General features: G+C 42.8%; 1 protein-coding gene across 2 annotated transcripts in view; it reads right to left on the minus strand.

Moving 5' to 3' along the window:
* Nucleotides 1-18,839, minus strand: part of UGGT2 (UDP-glucose glycoprotein glucosyltransferase 2) — a 670,166-nt gene that overhangs the window by 168,892 nt on the left and 482,435 nt on the right. The window lies entirely within an intron of this gene.

The raw sequence follows: 18,839 nt of genomic DNA on the forward strand, positions 1-18,839 counted from the left end.
TAGCAAATAATAAGAAAAATGTATATGAACAGCTTCAAGCATCAACATCAAGCCAGAATCTTGGGTGCAAATTCCTCCAATGAATGCAGAGAAAAGTATTTTCTTCTGTAAAACTTGAATGTTTGAATGGACGACCAAGCGGATACCCAATAACTCTGCAAAATGAATGCCCAATGGTGGAAGGCCCAGGATGTACTTTACCTACCACCCTGGTTCAGTGTGCTGTAACCAGAAACAATGGTTCTCAGTGATTGATGGCATATTCTTGCAGGATGGTTTGCCAGACCCAGCATATGATTGTAGCAGTCACTTGCTTGGGCCCTCTACAATCACAACCCAGTAGTGGCATTCAAATACACCCCAAATTGCCTTCACTACTTTTCAAGGAATGTAAGGCCATTTCCTTAGGGTGGTCTGGCTTGGGACACAGTGATGGAAGATATAGAAATCTGATACCACTTTTGGCAAGAAATAGAGTCTTGAACGCAGGATGGCTTTATCCTTATGAAGCACCAAATATGGCATCTTTGGAGGACTATGCTACAGTTTAGATGGCCACCAGGAAGCCACTGTCTGTGATAACACCAGCAGCTGATCTCCCAGCAGCCGATCTCATTAACAAGTCTCAGAGTGAAAACGGCAGGCTGAATAGAGGGGCGAACGTAACTCCTTGAATATTGGTGCAGACAAGTGGCAACAAAAATTGCCAACACCTGACCCTTAATTGTGCTTCTGGATGCTGCTTAAGCTGCAACACTGCTCCTAGTGATTCAGAGCATCCAAAATTAGTCTTCCAGATGCAATGTAAATCTTACAAGACATGGGTTTGAGAGTCTTGGGCATGGTATATATGACTGCATCAAACAACCCTTTGCCCCCCCAGCATTTTTTTTTTAACAGCCAAGCCAATAAAGCTAGTGACAGTAAATCAGGGTGGTAAATGGGCCTTTGAGACAACAAGTCTTTTCGGAGTGGTAGGGACCAAAGAACATCCCCTACCAGAAGAACAAGATCTGCAAACCATGACCTGCAGGACCAATCCGAAGCCAAAGGGATTGCCAGAACCTCCTTGACTTCTATCTGCTGTAGTAATCACAGCAGCAGTCTTACTGGTAGGTACAACTTTGGTTGCCATCCAAAGGTGTTATAGTTTTTAACATCTTTCAAAGCTGATTTATGAGTGTACTATCTATACAATCTGTTAATTAAGTGGTTTCTCTTTTGTTTCACCTTTGGTATAAGAAATCTTGACTGTATTATAATATAAACTATTAGTCCTGACCTCAACTCAATAGAACACCTTTGGGATGAATTAGAGTGGAGACTTCGACCCAGGCCTTCTTGTCCAACATCAGTGCTTGACCTCACAAATGCGCTTCTGGAAGAATGGTCAAACATTCCCATAGACACACTCCTAAACCTCGTAGACAGCCTCTCCCAGAAGAGTTGAAGCTGTTATAGCTGCAAAGGGTGGGCCAACTCAATATTGAACCCAACGGACTTAGACTGGGATGCCATTAATGTTTATGTGCATGTAAAGGCAGACGTTCCAATGCTTTTGGTAATATAGTGTAGAATCCAAATTTGCTAATTTCCAATTTACACATTTTGTTAGTAACAGTCTTCGTTTTACCTGGCAATAGTAGGTCACCTCTTCCTTTCACAGGAGACCAAACCCAGAGATTTTGCAACATACAATATACCCTTTTTTAGTACTGGGTTCAGGATTTAGCTGGTAGGCCAAGAGTAGTGCAAACCAAGTTATTTTAGTAGTGGAAATCTACGATGTGTTGTAAGTGGATGCTATAAACATATTTTAGTCTTGTCAGCTAGAGTTGAGGTAGCAGTAGCCCCTAGGGGCTGGCCCTCCTTGTTTCTCCCTCTTTTACTGCACTCCCACACCCACCTTGGGGAGTTTTTATGCTGCCGTGGGATTGCACGCAGTTGAAATTACAGTGTGTAACTGCAGTAAGTATGGTGAGCTTTGCCAATATTTTTATTAGCAATGTAGTAATATATTATATATTTTCAGGATTGCTTTGTTTTTTATTCAGACAAAGAAACATTGTCGCACCTTATATGCGCCTGTAGAAGCAGGTTACACCACAAAGCGTGTAGAGCAGCTTCTACGGATGGTTGCCCTTGCTACAAAACTGTCCAATTGAAATGTAAGGGCAGAATATTGACATCTGGGGTTCCCCATCTCTAGCACATTTGCTGTAAGATTTGTGGGTGAAGGGACCACACATCCTGATCTAGAATTTTCCAGTCAAGATAGTCGATCCTGCAAGTTTTTGACCCCTGGTATGTATACATATAAAGCATATGACTCTCTGTCCAGTCCAGGATGTAGGACACTTCCAGAACCGCTGCTGTGCTCTTGTTCTCTCCCTCCTTGATGGTTTAAATAAGCGACAAACATGGTGTTGTCTGATTACACCCATACAGGGTGTCCCTCCAGGTGGTGGGTCAGGCAAAGCAAGCAGTCGGTATACCTGAACTTTTAGCTTCCATAGTTTTTCAAACAGAAGGAACACCTTGGCCTAGTTGGTATCTATAATCAGCCCTAAGCATTACAAGTTACAGAATCAGCAAGGATTTCTCAAGGTTCACAATCCAACCAAATTCCTTTACAGACTGAATGGTGATGCACTCCCAAAAGATACAGGTGTGTTGGAAGCTAAAAGAGGTGGAGTCTATGATTATCAGTGTATCCTTTACCAACTTAAAATTAATTAGTGTCAACACCAACTCCATCTAGGTTTAGGCAAACTGTTACATCTCAGAATCGTCTGAGGGTACAGAGCCCAAGCACGTTCCATTTGGGAAACAAAGCCTTCCAAAATTGCCACTAGGGAATTCAGGATTATGAGCTAGCCCTAAGATGCCTGAATGTCCGCGCAAGGAACTCGAGAATGGAAGTGATATCGCAGAAAACGTTTAAAAAAAAAATATCCTTTTCAGATAAAAACATCTAACAAAATATGAATCAAAAACATCCATAGCAACATTTTAATTCATCTTTCATTACAAGATGGTCAGAGTAATGTAATGATGCTAGAAGTGGACCCACTTGTATCAAAATAACATATTTAGGACAAAAAAAGAGCATCCATGTGCTACACGTCACCCACAGAGGCCTGACACCCATCCTCAATGCTACTGAGCTGCAACACTGCAGCATTAGGCCCCCAGGGTCTAGGGCCCTGGTCTCAGAGAATGGTGACACCCTGGAGGCAGAGGAGTGAGGGTAGTGACACTTCTTTACATCTGTAGTGTCTTCAAGCACAGACAGACAGGAGAAGATAGGAGGTAGTGTCTCTTCTTTAAGCCTGCAATGTTCTCTGAGAACCCGGGGGGAACAAGGCAGTTTACAGAAAGACTGTTGGCATCACACACATAGGAGAGGCAGTCAAATGAATTTTAAACCAGGACCAATTACTGCGAGGACCATCCCTTCTTCCATCCAGTGTTTTCTGTTCCTGTCAGGGCAGAAGCCCTTAACAACGATGGCTTCCGCAGCTCTCACAGGAGCCAGGCACATAGAGCACATACTGGCACTCCACCACAGCCAGACAGGGAAGTCTCAAAGGTGTAGATGCCCCAAAAGACAACCACACAAGCCCCTAGCAGTAAGCGTACTTAAGAGAACCACTCAGCTGCACTACCAGCCATACACTTGTGTCTTAAAGGGATAGATGGCCCAAAAACAGAACGATCCCCAACCCCAGCATTAACCCAACTCCAAAGAGAACTCTGGAACTTCATTACACCCCAATACATGTACCAGAAGGGTGGGGGACGAATGGAAAACTACTCACCACATCTTTGGCAATATCTTGCAAGAGAACGCAGCTGTCTGCCATGGTGACTGCAGTTCAGCACCAGCCAGAGGGGAGGTGCTCCACGCCTGAAAAAGGGACATTGTGAAAGATCATCTGGCTGGCCAATCATATGTACCCCCCAGGGCAAAAAGGCAAAAAAAAAAAAAAAAAAAGCAAAGGGGAAAGGTAGGGAAAATTGGCCATCACAGCCGCACCTGCATGCGGCAAGAATTTGCTTGCACTAAATGGCTGCAGCTGGGGGGGCTTGGAGACCACCAGGATCTATGTTATCCAGTCTGTCACCCAGGCAAGGATATCAGCAGATACATAAAAAAGAAAACAGAGGTATTCACTTCATGTTTAAAGAGGAACTGCAGTCTGCACACATAATTTGTAATAAAAACATCTTCTGAAGCTTCTCTCTAACTGCTTTGCATATTATTTTATATATACTGTGATTCTGTACTTGCCAAATATGCTGCATAAATCTCCCATCATTGAGTCTGACTGCAACCATTTTAACTTTGGGCAGCTGAAGCAGACGCCTGTTCACTTCCTGGATTTACACAGGCACACGGAGGCACACCTCCAGCTCTGCAGCTCTCATTGGCCCTCTTATGACTCATCCCCCCCTCCCTTCCTGGCAAACTATCACGAGAGAGAGAGCTGTGCTTGATGTCATGAGCCTAGGCTTTTTACCAGACAAGAAACAGGAAGTGGGATGTATAAGGTATTTACTGGCAGAAAAAAAAATGTTTTACTATCTAAGCTTAAAACAACAAGGGCAGAATATTTTAATAGATTGGAAAGTTGAAAAAAAAAATGACTGAAGTTCTGCTTTAAGTATTGTGGAGATGCGACCCCTGCAAGGGAATCTGCTGTTTATTTTTGAACTTTCTGTTTCATTTGAATAAAAATGGGCTGCCATGCCCTTGAAAATGCAATCGGCACAGACACGATTTCTTCAATTCGCATGTACCACTAGAGCTTAATCACCCCGGATTGTCACAGTTGGTGGAGAAATTGTTGTTGGGCACGGATGGCGCTGGTCCATTTCCTTGCATGCCAGAAACCGTGAGTGTCAGAGACTATGTGTATTGCTGTTGCTGTGTGAAGCAAAGTGATGGGTGCTGTGTCTCAGCTGTAAGGAGACAGTACGCCAAAAATATTTTTGAAGGAACTCTGCATCTGTTCCATTGGTTGCGCAAAGATGCATGTTGTTGCCCGTAGCAACAAAGGCAAGGTCGGTCGTGAGACCTATGGTGAATAGTGAAATGATCCTAATGAGAATCCTGGTTGGTGGGCTCAAGAGGATCATTACAGTTGCTGGAGAAGCTCTGCAGGGAGAATGCAGTCTCCCATAGCAATCAGTGAAGTGTCTGGATGGTGGGGCTCCTATAAAGAGGTGGCTCACTGTTCCCACAAAGAGGGCTGGGAAGCCCAAGAGTCTTTCATTTCAAGAACTGAAATACAGCAGGAGAGAGCAGGAGAGAGCAACAGGCTGACCGGAAATCCAAGAGGAGAGCATTTGCCCATAGCAACGCCTGCGATTCCAAGTCTGCAGACTGGGTGAGAAAGACTGACTATGTGACTATGCATATGGGAGTGGAAGTGACCCCAAATGGGAGATCCCCTGTTTGTGCTAAAAAGGACTTGCCTTGCTGCAGTGCTCTGTTTAGTGGGGAGGCAACTGTTAAAGTTAAAAAGCTTGAGGTCTGCAATGAAACTCCATCTGCTCATGCTGATGAGGGTGGGGTACAGCAACATGGTTTGGTTGAAAATGTGTTGCCACAATGCAGGGTAAAACAAAGTGATGTGTTTAAAGAGGAGTTCCACCCAGGGGGCCGGTTAAAAAAAAAAAAAAAATTAAAAGTCAGCAGCTACAAATACTGCAGCTGCTTACTTTTAATTGGACACTTACCTGTCCCTGGGTCCAGCGATGCGGGGGATCGAAGCCCCGCTTGTCTCCCCCTCCGTTCAGCGGCGCTGGCATTGCAACTGTGGGCGCCGGGCTGTGGCTTCACAGCCTGGCACCCGCTGCGAATGCGCGAGCGGCGCCGCGTGCCGTGATTGGCCTCTCAGTCACCTGGGACCTGTAATGGGTCCCAGATGATTGACAGGAGGAAGGGAGCAAAGCGGAGCCCTTCCTGTGCCGAGGGGGAAGTGATGTCACCAGCCCAGGCAGTGGAAGGGTCAGACTACGAGGGACCCCCTAGCAACAGGCATTTAGAGGTGAGTAAAAAAAAAAAAAAAAATCCAAATTTTTTTGGGGTTTTTTTTTTTTTAGGATTTTTTATGTATTTTTGGTTTTTTGGGTGGAACCCCACTTTAATGTTGAGAAGTGTACGATGTAGTTCAACAGAGCAATACCTACTGGGATGATTTGGCCAAGAGACTAATAGCAATGCTGGATTTTCCAGTGAGCAAAAAAAATCCTTTTTTGTGTTTTTTTTGGTATGTTACCGGTATTGCAGAACTTTTCAACTGGTTTCCTATGGGTTGCATGAGTACACAGACTACCTGAATGTTTCTGAAGAAAAAAAAAACCCATAAAATTACAAATGGAAATATGACCCTTTTTGTTCAAACATTTCAGGCAGCACTTCGATGAGCAGTGTTTTTCACTGTCAAAGGCAAAAAAGTAATTGATATTATGAATAGTAAAGCCCCCTTTATAATGCCTTTCATACACATGAATCCTTGAGAATGCTATAACATTGTATTGTGCTGTTCCTCACAAGATTGAAAATCTTCACGTTTTTAGCTCAGGTCCAATCAAAGAACAGCATACAGTATATCTCAGTTTTAAGCCAAACATAAATTTACACTGTCATGTTGTTAACCACTTCAGCCCTGGAAGAATTTACCCCCTTCCTGACCAGAGCACTTTGTGATTCGGCACTGCATCGCTTTAACTGACAATTGCGCGGTCATGCGACGTGGCTCCCAAACAAAATTGACGTCCTTTTTTTTCCCACAAACAGAGCTTTCTTTTGGTGGTATTTGATAACCCTGCGGTTTTTATTTTTTGTGCTATTAACAAAAAAAGAGCGACAATTTTGAAAAAAACGCAATATTTTTTACTTTTTGGTATAATAAATATCCCCCAAAAATATATAAAAAAAAATTTTTTCCTCAGTTTAGGCTGATACGTATTCTTCTACATATTTTTGGTAAAAAAAAAAAAATCACAATAAGCAATTATTGATCGGTTTGCGCAAAAGTTATAGCGTTTACAAAATAGGGGATAGTTTTATGGCATTTTTATTAATAATTTTTTTTTTTATGGCTGCGATCAGCGATTTTTATCGTGACTGCGACATTATGGCGGACACATCGGACATTTATGACACATTTTTGGGACCATTGTCATTTATACAGCAATCAGTGCTATACAAATGCATTGATTCCTGTGTAAATGACACTGGCAGTGAAGGGGTTAACCACTAGGTGGCAGTGTAGGGGTTAAGTGTGTCCTAGGAGAGTGTTTCTAACTGTGAGGGGTATGGCTGTGTGTGACACGTCACTGATCTCTGCTCCGATGACAGGGAGCAGAGATCAGTGACACTGTCACTAGGCAGAACGGGGAGATGCTTGTTTACATTAGCATCTCACTGTTCTTCCTCCCCATAGGTGATCGCAGGTATCACGGAGCTTGCCGCGGGTGCGCGCGCGCGCCCACAGGCCGCCTCTTAGAGGGGAACGTACAGGTACATGATTCTGCCTGTACGAGCCCTTCTGCCGCAGTATATCTGCGTGAGGCGGTCGGCAAGTGGTTAAATATAACATGCATATGCAGCTAAATGGAAGATGGCCAAGCAGAAACAATCAGGTGTAAAATCCATGCAACTATTGGGAGAAGCTTTTGTGGCTAAAAGAGTAGTGGATGCTATGGCTGCTGTGCCAGGAGATGTGCCTGCAGAACAGCCTATAGCCCAAGGTGCGCGGGTTGTTGCAGAGACTAATCCTCTCATGACTGAAGGTCCGAGCGAGTGTAAACGCACAGCGGAAATTGTGTCCACAATGAAAAAAAGAGAAAATGTGTATTTTGTGACAGACATGCTTAATGAAATGTTAGCATCATGGAGTGTACAGCCAGTATATATCCTGCCGTCCTCTCCTGTGTTTGGGGAACTGGTACCAGGGGGTATGGCTGATTGGAGCTGGATATTGCAGGCTGTACTGTGCAGAAATTGCAAATGCTTGAATCATTTAATGCAATGTTTGCTTTTAATGTGGAAAGTTAACTCACAGTGCGCTGGATTGCTCCATACAAAGCTTAGGTATGAGAGGCACTCTGGAGCTCTGTTGGACATGTCAGATGTATTGAAAAAAGGTGTTGGCAAATGTGTTGCAAGAACAGTTGCTGTTGGAGTGTTGGACAACAGGGGGGCGATGCAAAACTGTGGGAAGGTCCTATAGATAGTAACTGCTTCCCTGTCTGTGGTCCCTCCTTAGACACTGTCCTAGCCAGGGATGGGACCAGAGTTCCTGGAGATTGTGAACTGGGTAATTTTGAGAAAGCGGTTGCCAGGGGTAACCATGCAGGTATCAGCGAACCTGAAACCCAAAAAGTGCTGGGTAAAGTTGAGACAGATGTCAAAATAGGACCCCTACAGTCTTGGGAGAGTAGATCTGGGGGGAAGTGAGAGGAGAGGAGTGCCCCTTTAGGAAGAAGGGTGTTGTATTTCTCCCTCTGGTGTGAAACAGGGGGGGGGGGATATGTGGAGATGCGACCCCATGTCACAGGTGCATATTACCAGTGTATGCCTGATTTTGGTAGGCTTGCTAATTGCACACCTGTACGCTGGCTTGCTAATTGCACACCTGTGCGCTGGCTTCATAATCATCCCAGGAATTGAGGTCAGTGCTCCTCCTTAAAGACAGCTCCGCCCGGCAGACAGGAGGTCTGGCCTAGGAGTCAGGAGGGAGCCAGTGCAGCACGAAGCTGCAAGCACAGAGGTGCGGAGCGTCAGGTCTGGGGAAGACAGACCAAGGCTTAAGGTGTAAGGCCTGAGCAGGAGTGCTGCGTTTTTAGCCAGGAAGGCTGAATGCTGTTTGTTCTGAAGCAGAACTGTAATGTTGAATACCCCTGCGAGGGAATCTGCTGTTTATTTTTGAACTTTCTGTTTCTTTTGAATAAAAATGGGCTGCCATGCCCTTGAAAATGTACAAATACACAATTTCTTCAATTCGCATGCACCACTAGAGCTTAATCACCCTGGATCTTCACAGTATAAAAAGTGATAAATAATTTTGCATTACACAAGTAATCATGGTAATTTTGGCTGTTTTTCTGTTGTGGGGTCACAGCTGATCATCTATTCTGTCTGAACTGTGTTTCAAAGAAAATAAAAACAAAACAAAATATGCAACATTTTATTTTTTGCAACATATGCACTCTTTTTTTCATTGTGGACACAATTTCAGCTGTGCGTTTACACTCGCTCGGACCTTCAGTCATGAGAGGATTAGTCTCTGCAACAACCCGCGCACCTATAGACTGTTCTGCAGACACATCTCCTGGCACAGCAGCCATAGCAACCACTACTCTTTTAGCCACAAAAGCTTCTTCCACTAGTTCCATGGATTTTACACCTGGCTGTTTCTGCTTGGCCATCTTCTGCTTTGATTTCCATTTAGCTGCATATGCATTTTATATTTAACAATATGACAGTGTAAATTTATGTTTGGCTTAAAACTTTGCTGAGATATACTGTATGCTGCTCTTTGACTGGACCTGAGCTCAAAATGTGAAGATTTGGTTGCTAGGCGGCTGTTCAGTTTTCCCTGTTTCTTCTGTTTAATCCCTCACTGTAGGCCCCAGGACCCAATTTTAATTGGCATGGGCTAGGGAGGGAAGGAAGGAGGGATTCATTATAAGAGAATAGAAGCCCAGTAACAGAAAACAAAAGGGGGGGTGAATTGACCTGGGTGGTTAAAAGCAGGAGGAAGAGCCCCAAGGGGGTGTATCCCAGTATAAGATGAGCGAAAAAGGGGGCACATTCCCATTGAGACATGGAGAAGTCATAAATGTCATATGTGACACCTTCAGCCCCTAACAGGATTACCAATGAAATTTTGCACCAGCCAGTAGGGCATGGTAGGAAAATGGGAAAATAGGAAACATCATGGAAGTAAGAAAAGATAAGGAAATGTGGATTGAATGAGTGTCCCCACAGAAGGAAATCCATCTATTTACCAGGATAGCTCCAGGTGGCCACAAGGTCCTGTAGAAGTCCTATGGCTTGACAAGGAGAATCCTGTTCAGGCTGTCATGCATCCATAGGTCTATGATGATTACTGAGTACAACAGACAAGTACAAATAATGTTTATATAAATATATATGTGCAATAAATGTCCAAATGATGGTCAAAATCCTAAAAAAATACTTGTGAATAAATTGCAAAGAAAGACCGATAAATAGCGTCCTGCAAAAAGAAGTACTAGGGGAGAATCCAAATTAAAAAAACGGTGTACACAGTACATGAATTATATAATGGGCAGATGAATATCATTATATTGTCCATATATGACTCCACAAATTCCCTCTTCGAACACTAATCTCACAGAACTCTCACCTTATATAAACAAAGTAAATTGCATCAATAAGTAAGTTGGACTCTCCGCAGTATCCTATTGGGACCTTATCTTGTTTACATACACTGCTGATGGAACCATAAGTACTTCTCCAGCTATATAAATACTCCACTGAGCCGTACTAGTCTGCTCCGGTATAGTATATAATATTGCGATTCAATAGACACAGCATACGACAAATCGATGGGGCCGTATCTATATAGAAGGGTCCTATGTAATCCAACAGAATAGCAAACAATAAAATGCTGAACCAATATCTCTATCAATATAAATACAGAATAAGCATATAGCATAATGTAGAAAACCAATAAAGGTAATATATGTTTAATAAGTACTGGATAAGCAAAAGTATAAAATAAGAAATAAAAATGGTCCATCCCTAAATCATAAAATCCCTAGGGAATATGAGTGGCCAAATAGACTCTATTCCATTCAAGGCTACATCAGTCGCACAACAGAAGTAAAGCGAAAAAGTGCCTACAATACATAAAATACATAAGTGTAGACAATCATAGTAAAAATATTAATACAAATATGTATAATAATATATAAAAGCAATTGTCAGGGTGGATACGCAATAGTAATATTAAATTTATTAAAAATTACTAAGAAAACAATTGAGGTTGAACTCTACATTCATACCTCCAGGTGTAAGTGTACGCATAGTGTGTATCCATTTAGACTCTTTCTGACTGATTGTCCTGACCTTGTGACTTCCCCTCCATGACCTATTATACTTTTTTTATATCCCAAAATTGGAGTTGTGAAGGATCCTTATTATGCACTAGTGCAAAATGCATTGATACATTATGCTTGGGAAAGCCATTTACAATATTTTGGACATGCTCCTGTATCCTCACTTTCAGGTCTCTTTTAGTCCTGCCAACGTATTGCAAATTGCAACTACACTGTAGTACATAAACGACTCCCTGTGACAGCCTATAAAATCTCTGTTGGTGACAGATTGGCCTGTACTTGTAGCTACAAATCCTGTTCTCTTTTTCTGGAAGTTTTGTGAATGTCGGCAGGCATAGCAATTCCTGCAGGGATAAAATCCCTTTCCTGTAAAGAAAGTGAAAGCTGCTTTGGGAGGCGGTTCAACTACCGATTTTACAATCAAGTCTCTAATAGTAGGTGTTCTTTTATAGATAATATTGGGTCGATCTGGTAGAATCATCTTAAGATCGTTATCATTTTTCAGAATATGCCACTAGAACGCTGTTCTGGTTGTTGTTGGACCAATTTTGCTACCTCTTTATGTTGGACATTATAGTCCAATATAAGACAGGGTGCTTCCTGTTGAAGTAACTTTTTTGGCTTATTTTCTAGCATGTCTGTCCTATCCTATCTATCTTGTTCTCTATCTATGAGTCATCATATCCTTTTACTTTAAATCTTTCTCCAATTTGTTTGGCTTGGGTCCTGTAGTCTTCTTCTCTCGTACAGTTCCTTTTAATTCTTAATAGTTGTCCCTTAGGGATATTGTATAGCCAGGGTTTAAAGTGAATAAGAATAAAAAGGAACTGTGTGGAATAGAGTCTATTTGGCCACTCATATCCCCTAGGGATTTTATGATTTATGGATGGACCATTTTTATTTCTTATTTTATACTTATGCTTATCCAGTACTTATTAAACATATATTACCTTTATTGGTTTTCTACATTATGCTATATGCTTATTCTGTATTTATATTGATAGAAGTACTGGTTCAGCATTTTATTTTTTGCTATTCTGTTGGATTACATGAGATCCTTCTATATAGATACGGCCCCATCGATTTGTTGTATGCTGTGTCTATTGAACCACAAGAAAATGCCCGCTATGCGCGCTGCACAGACAACCAACAAAATGGCCGCAATGTAAATGTAGAGCGAACTACAAAAAAATGGCCGCTCTATCATTTCCGGTTTCACATCATATAAACAATGTCTGTACAACCAATCCAGTACCCCAGATAAAGACACGTGACGTGTCGTAACGCATAGGGAGTGGCCGGAATCAGAAGTGATGCGAGAAGGAGCTGAGAACGTCGTTCTAGTTGTTTTTGCCTGTTTTTATACTTTATATGTAAGAGTCCACCTATTTGGCACCTTAACAAATATACCTCTAGTCTTTTAACTTACTACACCATTGGAGGCATTTTTTTCTTTCTTCCCCTCATCTTTGCTGTGGTGCTATACCGGAGCGGACTAGGACGGCTCAGTGGAGGATTTATATAGCTGGAGAAGTACTTATGGTTCCGTCAGCAGTGTATGTAAACAAGATAAGGTCCCAATAGGATGCTCTGGAGAGTCCAACGTACTTATTGATGCAATTTACATAAGGTGAGACTAGTGTTCAAAGAGGGAATTTGTGGAGTCATATATGGACAATATAATGCTATTCATCTGACCATTATATAATTCATGTACTGTGTACACCATTTTTTAAATTTGGATTCTCCCCCAGTACATTTCTTTTTGCAGGACGCTTTTTATCGGTCTTTCTTTGCAATTTATCCACGAGTATATTCTTTTAGGATTTTTTTAGGATTTTGAACATCATTTGGACTTTTTTTTTGCACATATATATATATTTATATATACATTTTTTGCACTTTTTCTGGAGTCATCACAATCGTGCAACTTAAATATTTTTGCACTTTATTTATCCCTTAGTGGATTCTTTTCAGTGTTTTAGAGTGATTTTTATTACCGCGCGAGATCACTTTATATTTGTATTTGTTTATTTTGTGTATTGTGAACACTACTAGGTTTTGCTGCTGGATTTATCTATTAGCATCACTTTATTTCTGCAAATAGGCACATTATACCAGTTACTCCAAGTAGCGTGAGGGACACTTTTACATATTCACAACAGACAAGTGCCAAAGCTGCTGTGGATTGTAGGTGGAGAGGAAGGGGAACCACCCAAGATACAATTTGGCAATAATGTACCCCCTGTATGGGGGTCGAGACCTAGGCAGGGGAGGACAAATTAACCACTTGAGCCCCGGACCATTATGCTGCCTAAGGACCAGAGGTCTTTTTCCAATTTGGCACTGCGTCGCTTTAACTGCTAATTGCGCGGTCATGCAATGCTGTACCCAAACGAAATTTGCGTCCTTTTCTTCCCACAAATAGAGCTTTCTTTTGATGGTATTTGATCACCTCTGCGGTTTTTATTTTTTGCGCTATAAACGGAAAAAGACCGAAAATTTTGAAAAAAAATGATATTTTCTACTTTTTGTTATAAAAAAAATCCAATAAACTAAATTTTAGTCATACATTTAGGCCAAAATGTATTCGGCCACATGTCTTTGGTAAAAAAAATGTCAATAAGCGTATATTTATTGGTTTGCGCAAAAGTTATAGCGTCTACAAACTAGGGTACATTTTCTGGAATTTACACAGCTTTTAGTTTATGACTGCCTATGTCATTTCTTGAGGTGCTAAAATGGCAGGGCAGTACAAAACCCCCCCAAATGACCCCATTTTGGAAAGTAGACACCCCAAGGAAATTGCTGAGAGGCATGTTGAACCCATTGAATATTTATTTTTTTTGTCCCAAGTGATTGAAAAATGACAAAAAAAAAAAAAAAATATTTACAAAAAGTCGTCACTAAATGATATATTGCTCACACAGGCCATGGGCATATGTGGAATTGCACCCCAAAATACATTTAGCTGCTTCTCCTGAGTATGGGGATACCACATGTGTGGGACTTTTTGGGAGCCTAGCCGCGTACTGGACCCCGAAAACCAATCACTGCCTTCAGGATTTCTAAGGGTGAAAATTTTTGATTTCACTCTTTACTGCCTATCACAGTTTCGGAGGCCATGGAATGCCCAGGTGGCACAAAACCCCCCCAAATGACCCCATTTTGGAAAGTAGACACCCCAAGCTATTTGCTGAAAGGCATGGTGAGTATTTTGCAGCTCTCATTTGTTTTTGAAAATGAAGAAAGACAAGAAAAAACATTTTTTTTTTTTCTTTTTTCAATTTTCAAAACTTTGTGACAAAAAGTGAGGTCTGCAAAATACTCACTATACCTCTCAGCAAATAGCTTGGGGTGTCTACTTTCCAAAATGGGGTCATTTGTGGGGGTTTTGTGCCACCTGGGCATTCCATGGCCTCCGAAACTGTGATAGGCAGTGAAGAGTGAAATCAAAAATTCACGCCCTTAGAAAGCCTGAAGGCGGTGCTTGGTTTTCGGGGTCCCGTACGCGGCTAGGCTCCCAAAAAGTCTCACACATGTGGTATCCCCGTACTCAGGAGAAGCAGCAGAATGTATTTTGGGGTGTAATTTCACATATTTCCATGGCATGTTTGAGCAATATATCATTTAGTGACAACTTTGTGCAAAAAAAAAAAAAAAAAAAAAAAAATTTGTCTCTTTCCCGCAACTTGTGTCGCAATATAAAATATTCCATGGACTCGACATGCCTCTCAGCAAATAGCTTGGGGTGTCTACTTTCCAAAATGGGGTCATTTGGGGGGGTTTTGAACTGTCCTGGCATTTTATGCACAACATTTAGAAGCTTATGTCACACATCACCCACTCTTCTAACCACTTGAAGACAAAGCCCTTTCTGACACTTATTGTTTACATGAAAAAGTTTTTTTTTTTTTGCAAAAAAATTACTTTGAACCCCCAAACATTATATATTTTTTTAAAGCAAATGCCCTACAGATTAAAATGGTGGGTGTTTCATTTTTTTTTTTCACACAGTAATTGCGCAGCGATTTTTCAAACGCATTTTTTGGGGAAAAAACACACTTTTTTTAATTTTAATGCACTAAAACACGCTATATTGCCCAAATGTTTGATGAAATAAAAAAGATGATCTTAGGCCGAGTACATGGATACCAAACATGACATGCTTTAAAATTGCGCACAAACGTGCAGTGACAACAAAATAAATACATGTTTAAAAGCCTTCAAAAGCCTTTACAGGTTACCACTTTAGATTTACAGAGGAGGTCTACTGGAAAAATTACTGCACTCGATCTGGCCTTCGCGGTGATACCTCACATGCATGGTGCAATTGCTGTTTATGTTTGACGACAGACCACCGCTTGCGTTCGCCTTAGCGCGAGAGCAGGGGGCGACAGGGGTGTTTTTTTTTTTTTTTTTTTTTTTCTTTATTATTTTTTTGCTTTTTTAATCTTACTTTTAAACTGTTCCTTTCATATTTTTTTTTTTAATCATTTTTATTGTTATCTCGGGGAATGTAAATATCCCCTATGATAGCAATAGGTAGTGACAGGTACTCTTTTTTGAAAAAATTGTGGTCTATTAGACCCTAGATCTCTCCTCTGCCCTCAAAGCATCTGACCACACCAAGATCGGTGTGATAAAATGCTTCCCCAATTTCCCAATGGCGCTATTTACATCCGGCGAAATCTAAGTCATGAAATACTCGTAGCTTCCGGTTTCTTAGGCCATAGAGATGTTTGGAGCCACTCTGGTCTCTGATCAGCTCTATGGTCAGCTGGCTGAATCACCGGCTGCATTCTCAGGTTCCCTGTTGAGACAGGAGAGCCAGAGAAAAACACGGAAGACGGTGGGGGGGGGGGCATTCCCTCCCACGGCTTGTAAAAGCAGTCTAGAGGCTAATTAGCCGCTAGGATTGCTTTTACATGAAAGCCGACCGCTGGCTGAAAAGAATGATACCAAGATGATACCTAAACCTGCAGGCATCATTCTGGTATAACCACTCAAAGTCGTGAATGGCGTACCTGAAGACAAAAAAATGGTTAACAATGGTTAACAATAAAGCACAGTAAAGTGTAAATAATTACACACCTGAAAAACAAACATGATAAAACATAATAACAATAACAATAACAATAAAACATTGCAGAATAGAATACAGTAAAAAAGAGCAGAACAATAGAGAGAGAGAATAGAGAGAGAGAGAACAATAAAACAACAACTATTTTTTTTTATTTCATATTTTTTTTTTTTTTTACACTTTTTTTGTAACTAACTTTTGTAACTGTAACCGGTTCCAGGTTCGGGTCTCTCAAAATGCGATGGCATCTTGGGAGACCCTGTGAAAGTGTGCCTAGTCTGTGCAATGCTGTACCCTACGCTAATACTCAACTAGTGAATGGTAGCGTTCAAAACATTCACCAATGCAAAGACCAGGATTGTCAGGACAGGAGGGACAATAATAGCGGGTGTCACGCCTATATCCGCGCTTGCTGCAGACACGACATCTTTTTTGGGGGGTTCGTTGGGTAGGGGTACTCGGGAGGACATAAAAATGCCTCTCATGCAGCCGACTGCATTTGGTTGGGGATGTGAATGGGGGAAGTACGGGCGCTGCAGAAGCGGTGGGTTCCCAATTAGGATTGGCGAATGCAGCAGGAAGGGCACTATGGGCACGATGGGCCTGTGTTTGTCTTTTTGGTGGCAGCGGGACACTACTTGTGCTTGCCACCTCACCAGCTTCAACTGCACTTATGGGACTCGCCATGTCACCAAGTGTTACTGCAGTGCTGGTTTGACTACGACCGGGGTGTACTAGGCCGCTGGCGCTTGCCAGTTCACCAAAACGCTACCAAAAAATGTTAGCGATTGCAGGGATCAGGCCTGACTCTGCGAACGCTGCAGTTATGCGTTTAGTGTTTTGTAAGTGTCAGTGATCGATCGATACTGCACTTGGGTGGGCTGGGCTGGGCCGGGCGGAGGGGCACAACGCAGGTGCTAGCAGGTATCTGGGCTGATCCCGCTAACACTGCGTTTTTGGGAACCCTAAACTGCTGGTGACGCTAGTATAGATCTGATCGGATCAGATATTGATGCGATCAGATACTATACCACTAAGGGAGGTGTACGGTGCGTGCGTGGGTGTTAGCGGTACTGGCGCTAATCTGACGCTGCCTGGGGCTGGTGCTTGCCAGTTCACCAAAACGCTACAAAAAAAACTGTTAGCGATCGCAGGGATCAGGCCTGACTCTGCGAACGCTGCAGTTATGCGTTTAGTGTTTTGTAAGTGTCAGTGATCGATCGATACTGCACTTGGGTGGGCTGGGCTGGGCCGGGCGGAGGGGCAAAACGCAGGTGCTAGCAGGTATCTGGGCTGATTCCGCTAACACTGCGTTTTTGGGAACCCTAAACTGCTGGGGACGCTAGTATAGATCTGATCGGATCAGATATTGATCCGTTCAGATACTATACCACTAAGGGAGGCGTATGCTGCGTGCGTGGGTGTTAGCGGTACTGGCGCTAACCTGACGCCTGGGGCTGGTGCTTGCCAGTTCACCAAAATGCTACCAAAAAAACTGTTAGCGATCGCAGGGATCAGGCCTGACTCTGCGAACGCTGCAGTTATGCGTTTAGTGTTTTGTAAGTGACAGTGATCGATCGATACTGCACTTGGGTGGGCTGGGCGGAGGCACAAAACGCAGGTGCTAGCAGGTATCTGGGCTGATCCCGCTAACACTGCGTTTTTGGGAACCCTAAACTGCTGGGGACGCTAGTATAGATCTGATCGGATCAGATATTGATCCGTTCAGATACTATACCACTAAGGGAGGCGTATGCTGCGTGCGTGGGTGTTAGCGGTACTGGCGCTAACCTGACGCCTGGGGCTGGTGCTTGCCAGTTCACCAAAATGCTACCAAAAAAACTGTTAGCGATCGCAGGGATCAGGCCTGACTCTGCGAACGCTGCAGTTATGCGTTTAGTGTTTTGTAAGTGACAGTGATCGATCGATACTGCACTTGGGTGGGCTGGGCGGAGGCACAAAACGCAGGTGCTAGCAGGTATCTGGGCTGATCCCGCTAACACTGCGTTTTTGGGAACCCTAAACTGCTGGGGACGCTAGTATAGATCTGATCGGATCAGATATTGATCCGTTCAGATACTATACCACTAAGGGAGGCGTATGCTGCATGCGTGGGTGTTAGCGGTACTGGCGCTAATCTGACGCTGCCTGGGGCGACGCATATCACCGCCGGGCGATCAGGGGGCTAAACCTTTATTTGGTAATAAACGGCGGGTGCCCTGACACTATAAAAAATAAACGAACTAACCAGCGTCACCCGTAACGGTTATACGGTGATCAGTGGTGAAAGGGTTAACTAGGGGGGCAATCAAGGGGTTAAAACATTTATTAGGTAGTATATGGGGGTCCCTGACGCTATAAAACGCTGACGGCGAACCTAAATATTTACCTCACTAACTAGCATCACCAGTGACACTAATACAACGATCAGAAAAATGATCGCTTAGTGACACTGGTGACAGGGGGTGATCAAGGGGTTAAAACTTTATTAGGGGGGGTTAGAGGGGTACCCTAGACCTACAGGGGGGTAATACTCACTGTCCCAACACTGTAACTGTCACAAACTGACACTATGCAGTAATCAGAAAAAAAAAAAAAAAACTGCTGGTGTCAGTTTGTGACAGGGGGGGGGGGG

The sequence above is a fragment of the Aquarana catesbeiana genome, linkage group LG02 (genome assembly GCF_042186555.1).
Source record: "Aquarana catesbeiana isolate 2022-GZ linkage group LG02, ASM4218655v1, whole genome shotgun sequence".
NCBI classification, from domain to species: domain Eukaryota; kingdom Metazoa; phylum Chordata; class Amphibia; order Anura; family Ranidae; genus Aquarana; species Aquarana catesbeiana.